General features: G+C 38.8%; 1 protein-coding gene across 2 annotated transcripts in view; it reads left to right on the forward strand.

Annotated features, from left to right (window-relative positions):
* The first annotated feature begins 1,279 nt into the window (after positions 1-1,279).
* LOC139713159 (extracellular sulfatase Sulf-1-like) overlaps positions 1,280-19,203 on the forward strand; it is a 98,473-nt gene continuing 80,549 nt past the window's right edge. For both annotated transcript variants that reach the window (XR_011709624.1, XM_071624908.1), the window contains exon 1: positions 1,280-1,526. The gene's annotated coding sequence lies outside the window, so the exon portion shown is untranslated. The remainder of the gene's footprint in view (positions 1,527-19,203) is intronic.

Consider the following 19,203-nt stretch of genomic DNA (forward strand, 5'->3'; position numbering starts at 1 on the left):
AAAGTACAAAGCTGTTTTGAAACGTGCTTTGGGCGTCACTCTTTTTATTTTTGCTTCATGCCTCACTGCAAAGTCATAATTTCCGGTGACGGTCCTCAGTTTGAGACGGCTTCAAACGATTCTCATCTGACCTGGGCTTGTAAACTTGCCTTTTTTTCAGTCCAAGGGCATGCCAGGATGACGACTGATAAATAAAGTGCAGCATGCATCTTAACTTTTATTGATCTTAGTCAAATTCATATACTTGCACTGCCCTGTTTCATCCTGTATCTGGATCGAACAGTGCAAGGAGGGACGGGGTGCATTTCACACAAACAGTAGAGCACTCATCTCAAAACCATCGTGGCTAGCCATGAAGAGAGTTGCTGAATTGTTTACCATGGATTTTAGACTTACATAACAGCACAACATTGACTACGTATATGAGTGTTCAGTATTCTGTTTTCAGACGTATCCAACCGGGGGGGGGGGGGGGGGGGCTGAATAAGTAAGAGCATTCAGTGAAACAAACAAACATTATTAGGGTTTTTCATTTTCTTTTGTTTTTTGACCTAGAATTTGTAGAGAGCACGAAAGCAATACCTTACCAAAGTATTCTTCCAACTCTCCCAACGAGCAATATGCGAGCAACTTTGATAATCGCCTATAGGCGTGCAATGACAAATCGATGGAATGACTGTAATAGCATGTCGATTATTTATATTCAGTCCCTAACGAGAGCTTTTGTTAGAATCATGAGGTACATCTCCAAGAATGTGCCTTCAAAATACTGGAAATGGTTTTCTCGGTCCATGTCAAAGGAGGGTAATATTCTAGGGGAAAAGATATACGAAAGATTAAAAAAAAAAGAAATCATTGTTGTGTTTACTTCTAGACTAGCGAAACAGATTTTTGTCAAGCAGGAAATCAGTGTACACATGCGTTATTCTAAGAACAATATACATGTATAACTTGATGTTTTGCAGTTGTAGGCTAAAACACGTTCATGTTTCATCAACTTCCGCCTCCCTGCCCATACACACTGCCATTTCATTGTGTACAACTTTGTAGAGTGCTCCCCCCCCCCCCCTTCCACTCACGGGGGGGGGGGGGCGGGGGTGAGAAAGAAATATTCATCAGGGATGCTCAGTTGTTTAGCTGCGCGTTAGGTGGGCGTGACATACCATGTGATTGGCTCTTTACGACGGAAAACTCTCGAATGCATATTCATAAACCGTCGTTCGGTCTTACGCCAGTTCTGTCACTCAGATCTGCATCTGCACGTGTGAGTTTGCTCTCGGCGAGCAAACCTCGTCGACAATCAAGAGCTTGGGCTGTAACACTCTGATGAGTGGCGGAACTATGAGCATCTCGGCCCGACGGTATGCTGTGTGCTGATGGCTCCGGTGGGTGGAACTTTGGTTGTTCGTCGTGTAGGGTAGACGTGTAAGGACTCAACCGTCTTTTAATGTCGGTATTTGCTGAAAGATACGGAAAGTCAAGACCAGGAGGGAGGTTGTGAGAGGAGAAACTATTTCAATCAGAAGGTAAGTATCAAATGTGGCAGACATGTTTGTTGTCATGATTTGTTCATTATTCTAGACCTAGAATTCTATGCCGTTTTGGAATGAACTGAGCACTGTCATGATGGGGGGGGGGGGGGGGGGGCTCGCTCAATGTGTGACAAAGAGAAGATCATATGATATATGATTTTATAACATGTACCTTTCTTTGTAGCTAATATCACAATGCAAACCAATTTCACTTTTCTGGATTAATAAAACACATTGATTTTGGTTGAATAAAATGCACTACTTGAATACCGGTACCTGTATTTGTTTGCGGATACTACTACTAGTAATCGTAGACCTAGCTGAAATTTGCGCCGAGCCTCCGGCGTGCTATTCTGAAACTTCACTCCGTGAGCACTACACCTCCTGACCACTCCTGCTAGCCAAGAAACTGACTTTCTGAGTATTACTTATCTGAAAGAAGTGATATTATTGCACTTTTAAGATCACATTGTTCACTTACCATTGACCCACTCCTAGTTCATGTGATATCTTATATTATGGCGGGTATTATGGTCAGATGTGTATTGTACGGTACACGATTCGTAGAGCTAGGTAAGAAAGATTTCACTGGAGCTTTTGGTATGTTATTCTTAAACTTCACTCCGTGAGCTGATGTACTCCTAGAAGAGAAACTGATTGTCTTCAGTACATTCTTTGAGTATTATCTGAAAGTAATGATATTGTTGTATGTGTAGGATCACATTGTTCACCGATCACTGACCCACTCTTTTCTTATAAATGTGATATCTTATATGGTCAGATATGGAAATATGAGCCATTAACATCGAGATTGTGTGAAAGCATAATTGATTTATTCAGTTCGTTGAGATGTTAAATATGATATAGCAATGAAACCACTTTCCTTTATTACACTTTAACTCACCTTTCCCATCAAAGTGGGTCACCTCTTCCATCCAGAGATGTTCAGTGCACCCAAGCCATTAATTTCTGAGACTAACACTCTGTCTCATTATGAATGTACATTATAGTGAAGGGTTGATGATGAATAGAATGTTGAATCATTGTGTAGTGGGATTGGGTTTAATTGTTACTCAGCTTTATAATTTCTAACTGCTGGTCAGACAGCAACCAATCATCAAAAGTGAAAGCTAACACCGATCTACCAAAAGTTGATTTCATAGACTCATGGGAGAAAGTTGTAAGAATGTCATAAGATTACAATCACACACCAGTTGTATAAGTACTTTTTTTATTCATTTCTCTGAACCATGACAGTTTGTGCACTTTCAAATCTGTAAAGATATGGACTGAGCCACCATATGCTTCTGTGTATCAAATTGAACATCAATAGAAGAAATGGATGAAATTTCAGATGAAATTTTAGACATCCATAGTTTCAATTCTGGTTGTTGTAGACAGGTGCATGGTAATAACTTGCTGACCTTTGTCCTTCAGGAACTGAGGGTTTAAGTAAATCAATACTCATTGCATATTGTACTGTTTCAGGAGAAACCATGCAGTGAATAGATTCGTCGTGAATTTTTCTTTGCAATGAAAAAGTGGGTTGGCTCAGAGGTTTAGTCTTTTCTGCAGATTCAAGCAGGTCTAGGGTCCAATTCCCATTGATGCTCATAAGGATCTCATAAAATCCCTGGAGTAAGCAAGTGATGGCAGTGGCAATACAATTACATAAAAGAATAATTTCTGTCACCTACCAAAGAATGTGGCAGCTGTGTGATTACCATGGCAACCATCGCACAACTGTAACCTCCAAAAGTGCAAGAATCTGTGAGCTTGGAGTGAGAATGAGGAGAGGAAAGCAAATACTGAACTTGGTGATGATAGAGATGATGGTTTTAGGTTGATAGGAAAATGACGAGGAAGTGAATATTGAGGATAAGGAAGTTTATTGGAAGAAGAAGAAAAAGAATAGGAGGAGAAGGAAGAAGAAGAATATGGGGAATGAAAAAGGATAGAGAGCAAGAGGAAGATTGAAAGGAAATAAAAGAAAAGTGGCATCAGAAAAGCAGTAAGAGAATGATAAACAGGAGATGGGAATGAGGATAATTGTTAGAATGCAGAGAGATGGAGATAGAGAAAAGAAGGACGAAGAAAAGACTAATTAAGAAACATCAAAAAGATGAATGAAGAATCAGAGAGGCTACCTCTTTTTAAGAAAGAGAAATAGGGAGAAGAGAAGAAGAGAGTGATAGAAATGATGCAAAAAGAGAAGAAGAGAGAATAGATGAGGTATACTTTAGAGAGGAAGTCACTTACTTTACACATGTGCTAGTGAGTCCTGCACAGATTTCACAAGTCAAGTGTGATTGAGTCTCTCCCAAAATTCAATTATTGCCTGGGGAGTCCCCGTGGAGATGCTCTTACACATGACATTTGTTAGAACAACACCACACACATGTCTGGAGGAAGACACATGATGGGACAGCTGTGAGGAAAGACTTAAAGGACAAATCTGTATCTTTCTACTGATTATCAAATCACCCTTCATCAACATAGATCAATTTTACTCTAATTATTCAGTGTTTGAATATTTAAGTAACCACTAATTATTCAGTGTTTGAATATTTAAGTAGCCATGATAAAAAAAATAAAATATTGGGCATACATACCTTGTGCATGATCTTAAGTATTAAAAAAAAGCAAGGTGGAACAAACTTTTGAAAAAATGTCAGATTTCATGAAATATTGATGTGAATCACATAAGCTGTTTGTAAATTAGCAGGTTGAAGTAAATAAAATTTAATCAATCTTTTTTGCAATTGTTAAAAAAAAATACTTATTTGGGAATGAAGTCATCCCCCACTGCCTTTTTTTTTGACAAATGTAAAATAATCTTTACTTTGAATTTCTTGATATGTGAGACACATTCTGTCATGACTTGAGTTTGTGATGCTGTGAACAGTAAGTGGTATGCTTTTAAAAGCTGATGATATCATCAGTTTCACAGTTTGGACATATTCTACTAGATTGTTATCCAGGTTTTCTGTAATATTATTTGTCTTGTTTTTCACATTTTCAGTCTATTACTTGTATCATTGTATTCTGTATGATGCAGTCAGCCTGAAAATGGCTTGTTCTTTTAACTACAGACATTAAAGAAGAAAGGGAGATACTATGTGAACTGGATTCACTTATGCATTGTTACTTGACACTTATCACTGTCAAAGAAACAGAAATGAGGAGAGAAAGATAGAGGAAGAGACGTAGACTTGGGGAGACGAAGGGGAGAGTGAGAGGGAGTCAGAATTGTTGAATGTTACTAGACTAAACACATCACCCATGATATGTACAAGCAAATTAATAGTGCTCTACCAGCCTTTTTTTAAAACATGATAAAACAGCCAATGTGTGAAGAAGGTGAATAAAAGGTAAAGCATAAAGAGGGAGCATGGTTGCCACAACTGTTGAAGTGTTAAAAATTGGGGATTCAAATTGAAAGGGACAGACAAAGTTTTGCTTGAATGTATTGGGATAAACATGGTAAGAGAAAGTCAGAATGAGAGAGAGAGATAGGAAGAGAAAGGGCAAGCAGAGCAAATTTAATAAAGAAAAAACAGATCTGTATTCTGTGAGAAATAAATTGGTTGTGTCCTGTTTTCATAAGTGAATACATTAAGTCTCTAGACTGTGATGCATTTGAATCAATTTCATTAACACCAGAGTGCATAGAAATGGCATATTACTGCTGGCTTACTATGGTCAAGCCATCGTAAATCTGGCAAAACAGTGTTTGCGCTCAAGCCAATAAAGCTCACTCAACTCGACTTAATAGTTCTCTCCTTTCTACCTGACTGTGCTGGGTGAGAAAAACACCATGAATATGGCAATTGAATTTCACTGAAGTGCTTCTTTTCAGAAGCATTAATGCAAACACCCGCCCCATTGTTGGTTCGCTGGCAACGGAGGGAGGCTTCTAACAATATTAAAGGTACCTTCCCACTGCATTTTAGTGGCTTGCTGACACTGATTTCTTGGTGGATTTTGTCAAGTTATCATAGTCTCTGTTTAGATAAGACTGTTTGAAGAGTACATACACTAATAGAGAAAGTACTGACAGAATGTACTATCCAAAGCACCATATTTTCTATGTGTACTATTCTTCACAATATTGAAACATGCCTTACATTGTTATTTGACTTTTTTGTGCAGATTTAATGCATATCAAATTTCAGGCAGAAATTGTTTGCATGGGGAGCATGCCATCAGAAGCAAAATGAGAAATTGGGAATAGTACCATTTTGCATCTCGATGGAAAATATGAACTGAACAAGATACTATCAATTGGAATGATCACATATCCAACAAACATTATTCTTGTCCAAATGGTTTGATAAAGAAAGAAATAATTTAGGTGCCTATACATGATTCTATAGCTAATTCATCGTTTCCCACATATTACAGATTTTGTATCTTCATTGAGAGTATTGGGAAATTGATAGTCTCATAAATTGACCACAATTTTGCAAGTTACAGTCACATAAGTTGAAGTTAAAGGGATGGTATAGTGTTGGTGGAGATAAGTATTGGGCTGTAACTTTATGCGAGACCCCAAGTAACCACTTATGAAATAATACTGAACATATAAGGCCAAGGAAAAACAGAAACCAGTTTCTCGTCCTCGCGCGCATCGATTTTGGCCGCCGCATCGATTTTTTTACTATTTACTATTTTCAAAATGGCGCTGAAATCTGTAGGGGAAAGAAAAAGCAAATATGTATTTCTGCATGCATGAAGTTTCATTTCAAGTATGGTACATAATCTATTTGTTTGAAAATGCACAGAGTGCAGGCAAGACATACACTTGGGACCTGGTCTCTCATAATACAGCTACCAGAGTGATATTTCATTTCATGAATTGGATATAGAAATAGTAAAGCCCTCTCTCGTTACCTTTCTCAGAATTACTGGACGAGAAACACATATTACTTTCATTTTGACAATCCTCGAAAAAATAAGATATCAAATAGTAAGGACCTCCCTCATCGCCTTGCTCAAAAAACCCGGACGAGAAACTACTATCTTTTTTTACTTGGCCTAATATCATTATAAGAGGAATTAAAAGTTTATTAGATGAAAATTGGTTTTGGAGTTGCTGAAACATCCAAAAACAAAATAAAGCAAAGTGATCCTAATAAAAGGTGGATCCCACTTTTTATTAGGATTGCTCTGTTTTGGATATCAGCCATTTCAAAACCTATTTTCATCAAAGAAATGTTCCGTCCCTCTTGGAATTCCATGCTCTTTCAAATTGCATATTAGAGGTTTCTCATTATCTCACTAAATATGTTAATAACCTGAAGTTAGGTCTCAAGTAAAACTATACATCCTTTTAATCAATGGAAGTTGATGAGTGAATCTTTTCTGTGCTCTGTGTGTAGTGAGGTTTGAGTTAAGATGCCCATCCTCCAATGGCAGGTTTGTTTGAAGCAAGGCAGCAGAACCTCATGCAAGGAGTTTCCATCCCCTGAACGTTGAGAATGCAATGCGTACATGGACCAAGGGGGACTCATCCTGGTGAAAACGTCTGGTTTATATACATCTCTTTTTGAGAGATATCAGTAAGAAAGAGAGTTGTAAGAGTTTCTACCAAGAAGGGATGAGGAAACCCATATTTCTGCCAGCCCATGTCAGCTGCTACAATCAGTGTCACAATACGGACATTTTCTTGCCTGTGAAATGTACAGGACAGATGCTATAGTGCTCCTAGCGGCAAAAAGGCAAAATACTCTCGTGTAGTATATAGGCCTACTCATAGCGACATGGGACAGCCATACAAATGTAATGCGTGATCAGGTGACATGCGTGCCATAGGAACACAGAGTTGGACTGCAAATGTGCAAATGTTGATGTTCATGTTTACTACATAGGCCTATGTATTATTTTTGTTGTGTGTCCAAGGAAAATACCCAAATATTTTCATTAGATAACTACATTTGTATTAACATTTTTAGTGAATTTGGTCAGCAGATGGCTATCAAAGTAAATTAGAAATATCGTACATCAATAGGATGGCAATCCTTCAGCAAACCTTACTTATTTCACTCATGTTTTTAGATAATTTTGTATTATTCCCTCATAGAGTCAACCATGTCATTCTAATGCTCATCCAAGGTTTTCTTGAGGCATCTATGACAGAGCTAAAAGTGATAAATGTGCCAAGAAGCTTCAGTTGTAAATAACACACAAGTGGAATGATGCAGGGCATTAAAAAGTTTATTGCCAGATTTGTAGGTCAGAAAGTATCCCCATATGGGGCACATTCAGGCGCTACTACTGTACATAGGTGGTAAATTCTCTCTCCCGGAACAGTACTCACACACCACTTTTGCATTTGAACACCTACAAATTGGTCATACCATGGAGGCACAAGGAGTCTTTGTACCTCCGTGGTTGTACTGGGTACAGAGCTATGGAATTTACAGTGATTGGGATAAGGAGTAAAAATGTTTTTTTAGCAGGGCCAGGCCGAGCCGCGGCCGAGCCTGGCCTCAATTGCGGTACTCGGCCCCGCAATTTTGTCCGTTACAGTGCCGGGCTCGGCCCGGGCTTTTAATTCAAACCTTTCAATATTTTGTCATAGTGGCGCTCTGCTTGTAAACAAACAACTATTATTGGGAGCATGCCGGTCGCAATTTGGTATAGTCTGGTTTCCGGACCCTTTGCCAACTGGACTCGGCAGCAACAAAGTCGCTGCCCCGCGACAAAGTCGCCGCTTTTGCCAAAGGCAAAGAACAAAACCACCTTAAATTATACTAGTTTTTGACGTTGAGGGCGTCAATATCCTGAATAGCAAAATAGTACGGGCAGAGGGTCTGGAAGCCAGACTAAATTTGGTACTGCATTTGGCCCAGTTTGTGTTTACAGTGAGAAAAGGCCGGTCTCAGCCGCGGCCGAGACTACCTCCAGAGCTTGGCCAAATGTGCGGCCGATTTTGGTACCGCATTTGGCCTTTTGCGCATTTACAGTGAAATGAAGGCCAGGCTCGGCCGCAGCCAAGCCCATCCTTTTCACTCATTGTAAACAGGGTCTAAATTTGTCTGCTCAAGAACCACAATAATTTCCACAAATTTATACATGGCACTATAAATTTGTGTACTACTTAATGTTAAATTATGTAAATAATCTGGAAAGTCCCCTTAATGGCCCTCAGTTGCAGTAACGATGACTTACAATGTGCATTTCATGTGATTGAGATGATTAAATGAAATGACAATACACTGAAAAGATTCATCTGATAGGAAAATCAACTGGTTGAACGTTCGTTTTATCACAATAAGTGGAAATTACCTTTGCTTGATAAGACTTTCGCCTGCATGCATCAATTGCATCAATTGCAGGCGAAAGTCTTATCAAGCAAAGGTACTAAATTTCCACTGATTGTGATAAAACGAATGTTCAACCAGAAATGACAATACATGTATATAGGGGTGGATATCAACAGATTTCAAATCATCTTTATACTTGCTTATGTAGGGAATGATATTCATAAAACATTTACATCACTCTTGATGATTGTTCACCACAAAAGAGACAATCCTAGGTGGACGTAGAGAGAAAGATACCAATGTGGTAGACCTACATCATGTGTGACTTTGTTCATAGTATAAAATCAGTGATGACAGTAATGAGAAAAAATGCAGACAAGAAGAAAACAAGAATTATCAGTAAGTTTTTGGCCAAGATGGATGTATGAAGTAATGCTGTAGGCATGAAGGCTCATGATAAGTGCAGAAATTATCATCTGAAGTCTTTCAGCCTCCACACTAATGCATCAATTCACCGCTACGAGAAGTGATGCGCTTTGTCATTAGAAGAGTATTGGAAGTCAAAGGACATCTGCATTCTCGCCTGGTGAGAAACCAGAAACTGACAGTGAAGTGAGCACATGAGCACAGCTATTGCAAATGACTAGATGCTGAAAGAGAGTAGAACCATTTTACCTTGGAGTGCACAACTGATGTGATGTAGCCAGTGATTATAAAGTGAGTAGATGGAAAGTCTGTAAGAAGGATCTTTGGTGATCCCTGCGGAGCAGCATTCCTCTTGGATTGGCACCCCTAGGCACACCCATGTAGCAAGATCTTATCTCTCTGATTGCTTGCAGACAGCAGGTCCTGTCCTGTTGACCTGCTACTTTATTGGGATAATAGAGTGGAAAATAATCATTCATACAGTTATCTTTATGATGAGTAGTCTTCTGTCCAGGCTGAGGGTCTCAGTACTTTTTTCCTCTTATGTCTCTTCACATTGAAATTTCTCCAGAGTACCCCTCTTTGCAAAGATAAGATGTCAGTGATCAGAAAATGGATATCCCTTGTCACAGGAATTTGTTTCATTTTCTGTATAAATACCCAGAATGATGAGCATGCACTACAGATGTGATTCTTATCAATTTTTAAGAATGTTCCTTCATAATTTCACTCATCAGCAGAAAAAAAAGAAGATAGATAAAAGGAATATTACGAAGTCTGAAACACAGCCTATACTACAAAAGTATTTGTGTACATAGCATGTAGAAAAATTGTTTAGCTCTCTTAACATGTACTCGAGCAATGTGCATTCTTTCCTTCGTGCATGTGGCGGCCTAATTCAAAGTGACTTTTCATCATGACTGGTGTCTGGATGCGAGACACGAGGCGTTCAGGCATCATTAAGCATTTGTGAAAAGTGCAGTGCGGTTGTTTAGTTTCTTGTTATCTCTTAGTGGTAAATTTTGTTTTGCAGTGGCTTGGGTTTGTGGGACAATACAAATTATGATCCTGTGGTACAATGGAGGTTATTTTGCAGCAGTATTTGATGAATACAAAAAAGGATTGCTAAGTGGAAGTGTGGTTTTTGATAGAATGATCTGATTTGAGATGGTATTTAGGCTCAGAACGGAAACATGCAAAGGGCAGATAGAAGTCATAAATCATGTCTATCATATTGCACCACGATAGAAACAAGGTGGTGGAATGTGTCGAGGCAGTGGATCTTTGAGGGGCCGCATGCCGAGTTTTGATATGATAAACAAACAAAACTAGTATTCACTCTGGAGATGAATCTTCAAGTCTACAAGCCCTGTTCAGCTTGGTTGCACTCATTGAATTCCATGTAATTCCTTAACATAATCATAGCTGATTTTTGTTTAAGCAGAAGCTTCATGATAAAAGACTTTGCTCAATTGGTTTAACTGAGATTTTGATTAATTTTGATGATTGTGTCTTAAACATGCTGTCATTTAAAAGTGTAGGTCAATTTTGAGTTAGACTCTGTGTAGTGTAGTGTATGCACCATGTATGTGGTGTTCCATATTGTGGTGTTCTATCCACACAGGAGAATTCATCTTTTTTTCTTTTTTCTTTTTTTGGTTGATTCTTTTTTGAAGGAAAAATACATGTTGTTTTTACATGATTTTCTTAACCAAGTATTTGTAAGTAAGGGAATAATTGTCACCATGTCTGAAGAGAAATGAGAATATAATGTTACGTCAATTGTACATTTAGAATAAACTTTATTAATTTTCTTGTGAAATGATTATCAAATCTGAACTCTGACTTATGTCATTTCAAAATGTGTTGAAGTGCAAAATCCATGTCATGTTCAAAATGGCTTTGATGAGCAAAGGTAAATCAAAGAAATAGCATGGAAGCCGTTTTATTTGATTTTATTTTATGCTGGTCTTCTTTTATGGAAAGACTTACCAGATAATTTCACATCAAATGTACCATTAACCTTTTGTCCTTTAAAAGAAAGTGAAAACAGTTTCTCCTGAATCAGTAACTTTGCTTGACACATGCTTGTGTGAGATGTAGATATCATTTCAACCTAATCGTCTGCTTATGGTAGTGTTTTGATAATTGTACCTTAATTATCTGACAGGGATCAGCCTATGAAAGGCCTTTAGGCTTATTATTGATTCCTTCATTTTTTTTAAATTTATCTAAATTGTATCTTGCATGATGTAAGTTGTAAATATTGTAATGTTTCTTTTTACTTACTATGTAAAAATAAATGAATTGAATCAAATTGAACTGAATTATTGTTTCACAGAACCATGACATTGGTCGTGACCACATAAGTTATGCAAATTGAATGAAATATTAGATCATAACCTCACAATTCTTCCATAAACTTACATTCCTCCCTAAATTCCCTCATTTTTTCTACTTTGTGCATCAAATTATTGTGTTTGATATACTGTTGCAATATTGATGACTTTTAGGAGGCAAAGGGATTTTCAATTGGAGAAGCATCAACTAACAAATCATGACCTCTTGAGTATTATTGTGCACAAACCAGTGGAAGAGTTTTGAGTTTAATTTGCACATGAAGTTGGCGCTAAATATACTTTCTATGAATATGTGTGAAATTTCGTGTTTGATTTTGATGAGACTTTATTTGAATTTACTTATTCAATATCAAATGAAAATTCCACTGTAAGGTTTTGCCCATAGAATCAATGCTTTGATATGAAGTGAAGAGTAGACCTAATGGGATCCAATGAAATGACTGCAAGCTTTCTGCCATCAAACTATACTTAGTACATGTAAGTTATCACGTAGTATAAATGATGGTTGTCTGTGATTCACTGATGTAAGTCCGTGCAAAATTTATTGATATGAGTTGGTTTAAATCACAATAAAGAAATCGTCTTTACAAGACATATGTTCACTATCAAAAATTAGATAATTTTGGATAGCAAAGACAGAAGCACTCTTACATTTCCATTGCTATACCAACTTCTTGGGATCCTGGAAACTTACCAGACTAGGCCATGTAGATTTTGTAATGAAATCAATTGACTTGTCAGATTGTGCTGTGTGATTAGTGACCCAGACTGAATACAATCATGCTCCTCTGGTCATACTCTGAAACAGGATCATAAGCAGAAGGAGTAATGTCCCTCATTCCCTGAAGATAAATCATCTCACTTTTATTCAGTGCAGCTCCATCTGCTACACCTTTGCAGTTAGCTCGTTAAAGTCCTGCAACAAAAACAATATTGACAGCGACAGTGTTGTAAATCTGTTGGAATGGTATAAATGAATCTGGAATCTTGCTTCTTTGCGGAAAAGGCTTGAAAGAGCCTGATGAAATCTAGTAATTGATGGCTAAAGGGCTTCAGCGTGAAATCTTACAAGCTCATCCAGTGTGAACACTACAATTCTTCCCTGCCAGTGTAATGTCAGTGATATACTATAGTGTCAAAGTATTTTTGTTTTCTTTTTGTGGCAACCCTTTATACCACTCTTCTTTGTATTTGTTATGCAGCCAGAGTAAGGGGTGGAGGCATGAATAGGGATCACCTGCAATGTGCTTATAACCCAAGAAGATTGGATTTCAGCCTCCTTATAGCAGGAATAGTGTTAGGGCTACCATCAGGCTGATGAAATGCAAAGAATATAGAGAAGTTAAAGCCCAGTTACAGAAGCCAGCAAATTATACTTAAGCCTTTTATTTAGCATGCAAGCCTCTCTTGCAAGTCCTCTCTATTTCCAATAGCAGTTTTCTTGTCTAGAACTGGCATCAGAGGGAGAAATTCATACTTTTTTTTTTAGTTTACTGCCTCAGGAAATGATAACTTAAATCATTCCTGGAATTCCTTTACAATGAGTGCTCTGAAGTATCTTCCTGTCAACATAAGAAATATCATGTGTCATTTCATGTGTGCAGGTTTGGGAGGTTGATCATGACTTGAATGCTCAGATATCTGACTTGATTGTTCGCAGTCTGAGCCACCAGGGTTTATATCTTTTTATCATCCCCAGGGTTTCTTTTGAATTTTGAAAGAGGATGTTTATCTTGAGATTCTATGCCTTTGCCTTGAAGGGTACTGGAGGCATTATTGTTTTGGGTTGCCTGTCTCTAGCTCTGTATATCGATACGTACCCATCAATATATCCATCACAGATTTGACAGGACTTAATAACATCGTGATGTACAAATGATAGCAACATCATTAAAGGTTTATAAATATGGAAGACGGTTTGTAGGATTTACAGCAGACAATTGCATGTTTCCTCAATATCCACATGTTGTCTTCTATCTGTTTAATTTATGTGCATAGTGTGAAAATAATTATGTCCCTGGCTAAACTGCTTTGCTCTGTATGATTGAAGAGATGATCAGCTTATTGTTTTGAGAAATATCCATTTTCAGACCTTCTAAGCTGTGGGCTTCTTCAGAAGGACATACCTAGTGTAAGTATCAAGAGAAATACTTATTGACAAAAAACAGGACATTAGCATAATTTTCTCACAAGTAATCTGATATGCTAGTCATCCTAAAAGGACAAGGATTTTCAAGACTTCTAAAATATTTAGTCAAGGACTATAGTCACAGACAAACAGCTAACGATCCATGACCACAAGTGTTGAGGTACTGAAGGGCCTATAATACATACCATATATTTAGTAAGTCTGATTTTTTGCGAATCAGGACTTCCTGACAATTTCGCGAGTGGTTAAATTCTCAGTTATATAATAGAGTACAGTAATAAGTGGAGAAATTGCATGCACATCACATTCATGTTGATATAACAGTTGATATTTTTGTGTATTTTTGCAAACTTGCAAAACCTTGTGAAATGCATATATATTAAAGAAGTTTGAGTAGCCAACAATATGATAAAAAGTGTCATATCACTGAATTGATTTAGAAGAGACTGGACACTCACAGGAGTTTCCATTTAATGTAGTGGAGCAACAGCTACAAAACAGTAAAAATGACAGCAACCTATGCTATGATCAGAACTTAACAATCTGACTATAATTTTCTGAAGTCATCTAGTATTACATTTAGTGGGCCTTTGAAAATTGCAAAGAAACTTTACATGGCACAAAAAGTACCAGCACTTCTTGATTTCAATGTTCACATTTGTCTCGTAAAGGCCATATTGGTTGTATGAATATCATTTGAAAAGCACTTGAGCAGAGTGAAGAATGAGCTCCATTGTAGCATGATATAACAAGTCGTATAGTAAAGATTCCAATTTCATGCAGCATGCACCGCTAATTCAAATTGTAAGATTTAGCTTGAGATATTTTTCCAGTTCTTCCAAGGTAACCAAAATGCCCTGATATTTATTTATTTAGTTTTGTTGTTTTGTCAAGAATGTTGCCATATTCACATTGATTGTTTCTTTGTATGGAAGTATTTGCACTCTATCTGGTTGGCATCAAATTGTATGAATATTATGTGATTTGTTTAGTAGGTGGATTCTAGTAGGCATTTCCAAAACTTTAAAGTCACAGACAAGTTCTTGAAAAGGAAGTTGTCATAATCAAACCCTGACAGAACCTCAGGGCTATTTGACCCTCTGTGTTTTCAGTGCTTTTATTTGAGGAGAAATGTGCCAAAGGGTGTGTTGTTTGATGTCTTCAGAGGTATTCTCCATTTCTTCTGCATCCATCCATGTCTAAATCACACACAATAAGTTGTCTGTCAGACAAAAAGTTTGCCGAAAGATGTGTCCTCGGAAGACTCAATAAAGTGTGCAGGGCTTCACTGCAGACTTTGTAGCTTTCCACAATGCCATTGATAGGTATGCAAAGACTAACATAGAAAACAGATTAGCATGAGACCCCTAACAAAAAAGTCCTGTGGTACTCCCTGTGGTACTTGTCGGTACCACACAATGTACCACACACTTGTAATGTTACTACAGGAACTGTGTGGTACTGTACCACAGGCTTGTAGGGTACTCCCTGTAGTACTTGTCAGTACCACACAATGTACCACATAAATAAATGTTACCACAGGAACTGTGTGGTACTGTTTTACAGGCTCATGTGGTACTCCCTGTGGTACTGGTTGGTACCACACAATGTACCACACAAATATGTGTTAACACAGAAACTGTGTGGTACTGTGTCACAGGCTCGTGTGGTACTCTGGGATGTACCACAGGGCAGTACCACAGGACAATACCACAGGAAAGTACCACAGTACCACAAGACAGTATACACACAAATTGTTCGGTGGTATTTTGGGACGTATACCACACGACAGTACCACAGGACAGTACCACATGAATTGTCCTTTGGTATTTTGGGACGTACCACAGGAGAGTACAACAGGAAAGTACCACAGGATAGTACCACAGGACAGTACCACACGACTTGTTCTGTGGTATTTTAGGATGTACCACAGGACAGTACCACAGGACAGTACCACAGGGCAGTTCCACAGGACAGTACCACAGGAAAGTACCACAGGATAGTACCACACGACAGTACCACAGGAATTGTTCTGTGGTATTTTGGGACTTACCACAGGATAGTACCACAGGACAGTACCTCACGACTTGTCCTGTGGTATTTTGGGACGTACCACAGGACAGTACCACAGGGCAGTACCACAGGACAGTACCACAGGAAAGTACCACAGGATAGTACCGCAGGACAGTACCACACGACTTGTCCTGCGGTATTTTGGGACGTACCACAGGGCAGTACCACAGGACAGTACCACAGGATATAGTACCACAGGACAGTACCACACGACTTGTCCTGTGGTATTTTGGGACGTACCACAGGACAGTACCACAGGGCAGTACCACAGGAAAGTACCACAGGACAGTACCACACGACTTGTCCTGTGGTATTTTGGGACATACCACAGGACAGTACCACAGGAATTGTCTTGTGGTATTTTGGGACGTACCATAGGACAGTACCACAGTACAGTACCACAGGATATTACCACGGGACAGTACCTCATGACTTGTCCTGTGGTATTTTGGGACGTACCACAAGACAGTACCACAGGGCAGTACCACAGAGCAGTACCACAGGACAGTACAACAGGAAAGTACCACAGGATAGTACCACAGGACAGTACCACACGACTTGTCCTGCGGTATTTTGGGACGTACCACAGGGCAGTACCACAGGACAGTGCCACAGGGAAGTACCACAGGATAGTACCACAGGACAGTACCACACGACTTGTCCTGCGGTATTTTGGGACGTACCACAGGGCAGTACCACAGGACAGTACCACAGGACAGTACCACAGGATAGTATAACAGGACAGTACCACACGACTTGTCCTGTGGTATTTTGGGACCTACCACAGGACAGTAACACAGGGCAGTACCACAGGAAAGTACCACAGGACAGTACCACACGACTTGTCCTATGGTATTTTGGGACATACCACAGGACAGTACCACAGGATATTACCACAGGACAGTACCTCACGACTTGTCCTGTGGTATTTTGGGACGTACCACAGGACAGTACCACAGTACAGTACAACAGGATATTACCACAGGACAGTACCACAGGACAATACCACAGGGCAGTACCACAGGACAGTACCACAGGACAGTACCACACGACTTGTCCTGTGGTATTTTGGGACGTACCACAGGGCAGTACCACAGGATAGTACCACAGGACAGTACCACACGACTTGTCCTGTGGTATTTTGGGACGTACCACAGGACAGTACCACAGGGCAGTACCACAGGACAGTACCACAGGAAAGTACCACAGGATAGTACCACAGGACAGTACCACATGACTTGTCCTGTGGTATTTTGGGACGTACCACAGGACAGTACCACACGAATTGTCCTGTGGAATTTTGGGACGTACCACAGGACAGTACGACAGGAATTCCTGTGGTAATTTTCGATGTATACCACAGGAGAGTACCACAGGAACTGTCCGAAATCCCACAGGAAAATCATAATATGGTGCTATTCCACACAGAAGTACCACACAGCAAATTAAATTCGAAAGTACCACAGAAAAATGCTACAGGATATTCTTTTTTTTTTCTTAACATTTTATACCAGAGGACTATCACATCAGGAGAATATCAAACAGCAGTACCACACAGGAGTACCACACAGGAAAATTGTAAGGCAGAATCAACTGAAATTTATAACAAAAATACAAACAAAAAAGCACATATTAATATTCCTCAATTAATTGATAGATGAGTTATGCTGTTAATTATAACAATTGATTTGCCATTACTTATCCTGTCCTATACTCCTACAGTATTACCTATTTAGTGAAAGTGCTGATGTAAAGCATGAGAAATTTCATAAGGACTTCTGTGGTACTCCTGTGGTACTCCTGTGGTACTCCTGTGGTACAAATTTTTACATAGCTCATGAATATTCATAAAAAGCACTCTAGATTTTAGAAAATACATATATGACTTAAAAAGTCAAAGTATTAATGATGGAACTTACTTTGAACTTTATGAAAGATTGTCAAATTATGTTATGTTAATCCCAATATCATAGATATTGTTATGAAAGTGTAATTTCATATCTTGATAATAAAGTATAATCGAGTTAGTAACCATGCCTTAATGCTTTACGGATAGACGGCCTTATATATATGTAATGATACGGTCGATGGCTACCTAGGAATAGAATATGACTATATAGATCTATTATAGGACTAGATTGGCACTTGGCCATTAGACTCTCGTTTGAGGTTATATGTTAGGAGTAGGACAGGTTATTAAGTAGAGCCATGTTTGTCCTGAAATCCATCACTCACCTATCAGGAATATTCCTTGATATGTGGCTAAAATTCTCCAAGATTTTTTTTTTTCGATCTATCCTGTGTGGTACTCTCCTGTGGTACCATGGAAATGCTGTGTGGTACTGCCCTGTGGTAATGCTGTGTGGTATTGATCGACCTGTGGTACTGTCCCAAAATACCATAGGACAGTTCCTGTGGTACTGTTCTGTGGTACTGTTCTGTGGTACTAGTCCTGTGGTACTGCCCTGTGGTACGTCCCAAAATACCACAGGAATTCCTGTGGTACTGCCCTGTGGTACGTCCCAAAATACCACAGGAATTCCTGTGGTACTGTCCTGTGGTACTGTTCTGTGGTACCGGTCCTGTGGTACTTTCCTGTGGTACTGCCCTGTGGTACGTCCCAAAATACCACAGGAATTCCTGTGGTACTGTCCTGTGGTATGTCCCAAAATACCACAGGACAATTCCTGTGGTACTGTCCTGTGGTACTTTCCTGTGGTACTGTCCTGTGGTACCGTCCTGTGGTAATTACCACAGGAGTACCACAGGACTTTTTCGTAAGGGACAGTTTGTCTTGCATACAGTGCAAGCCCTGTTCTCTCGGTTCATTGATTTATCTTGATCATTACTCCAAAAATCATTTCCTGAGACAATACAAATTGACAAGATTATATCTATGTGCTAGAACAGGAGGACTTTGTTAAGTAAAGTGTATGGTAGACTTATGAATAAATCAAGGGAAGTACAAAGAAGCAGAATGTGCTGTGAGCAATAACTGTAACTAAAAAAAAAAAAAAAAATCTTATTACCAGAAATTCATAGGTTTGTTTTATATGTGCTCTTTGGGGATAGGAATGGGATGTTCTTTAATCATGTTTTCTTTAATTATTTGTTCATTAATTCACATAGATATATTTCTACTTGTGATCACTTATACGTCAAATAGTGAGACTAACAAAACACTTTAAACTTTGCTGAACCAAACAAACACCAAAGATATCCTTTCAGTTGTGCAAAGCTGTAGCATATGGCCTTCAGGAATGCTCAGAAAGAGAGCAACAGCAATAGGGCTAATAATCTGATCTGGTATGAAGAGAGAACAAAACTGCCTTCTCATGCACTCAGCCCTGATAGTATCTCAGCTGCATGAGTGACATGTTGTCCAATAATCAAAA

The sequence above is a fragment of the Diadema antillarum genome, unplaced genomic scaffold (assembly GCF_040938485.1).
Source record: "Diadema antillarum isolate AM-2024a unplaced genomic scaffold, OU_Dant_1.0 seq00001916_RagTag, whole genome shotgun sequence".
Lineage (NCBI taxonomy): Eukaryota > Metazoa > Echinodermata > Echinoidea > Diadematoida > Diadematidae > Diadema > Diadema antillarum.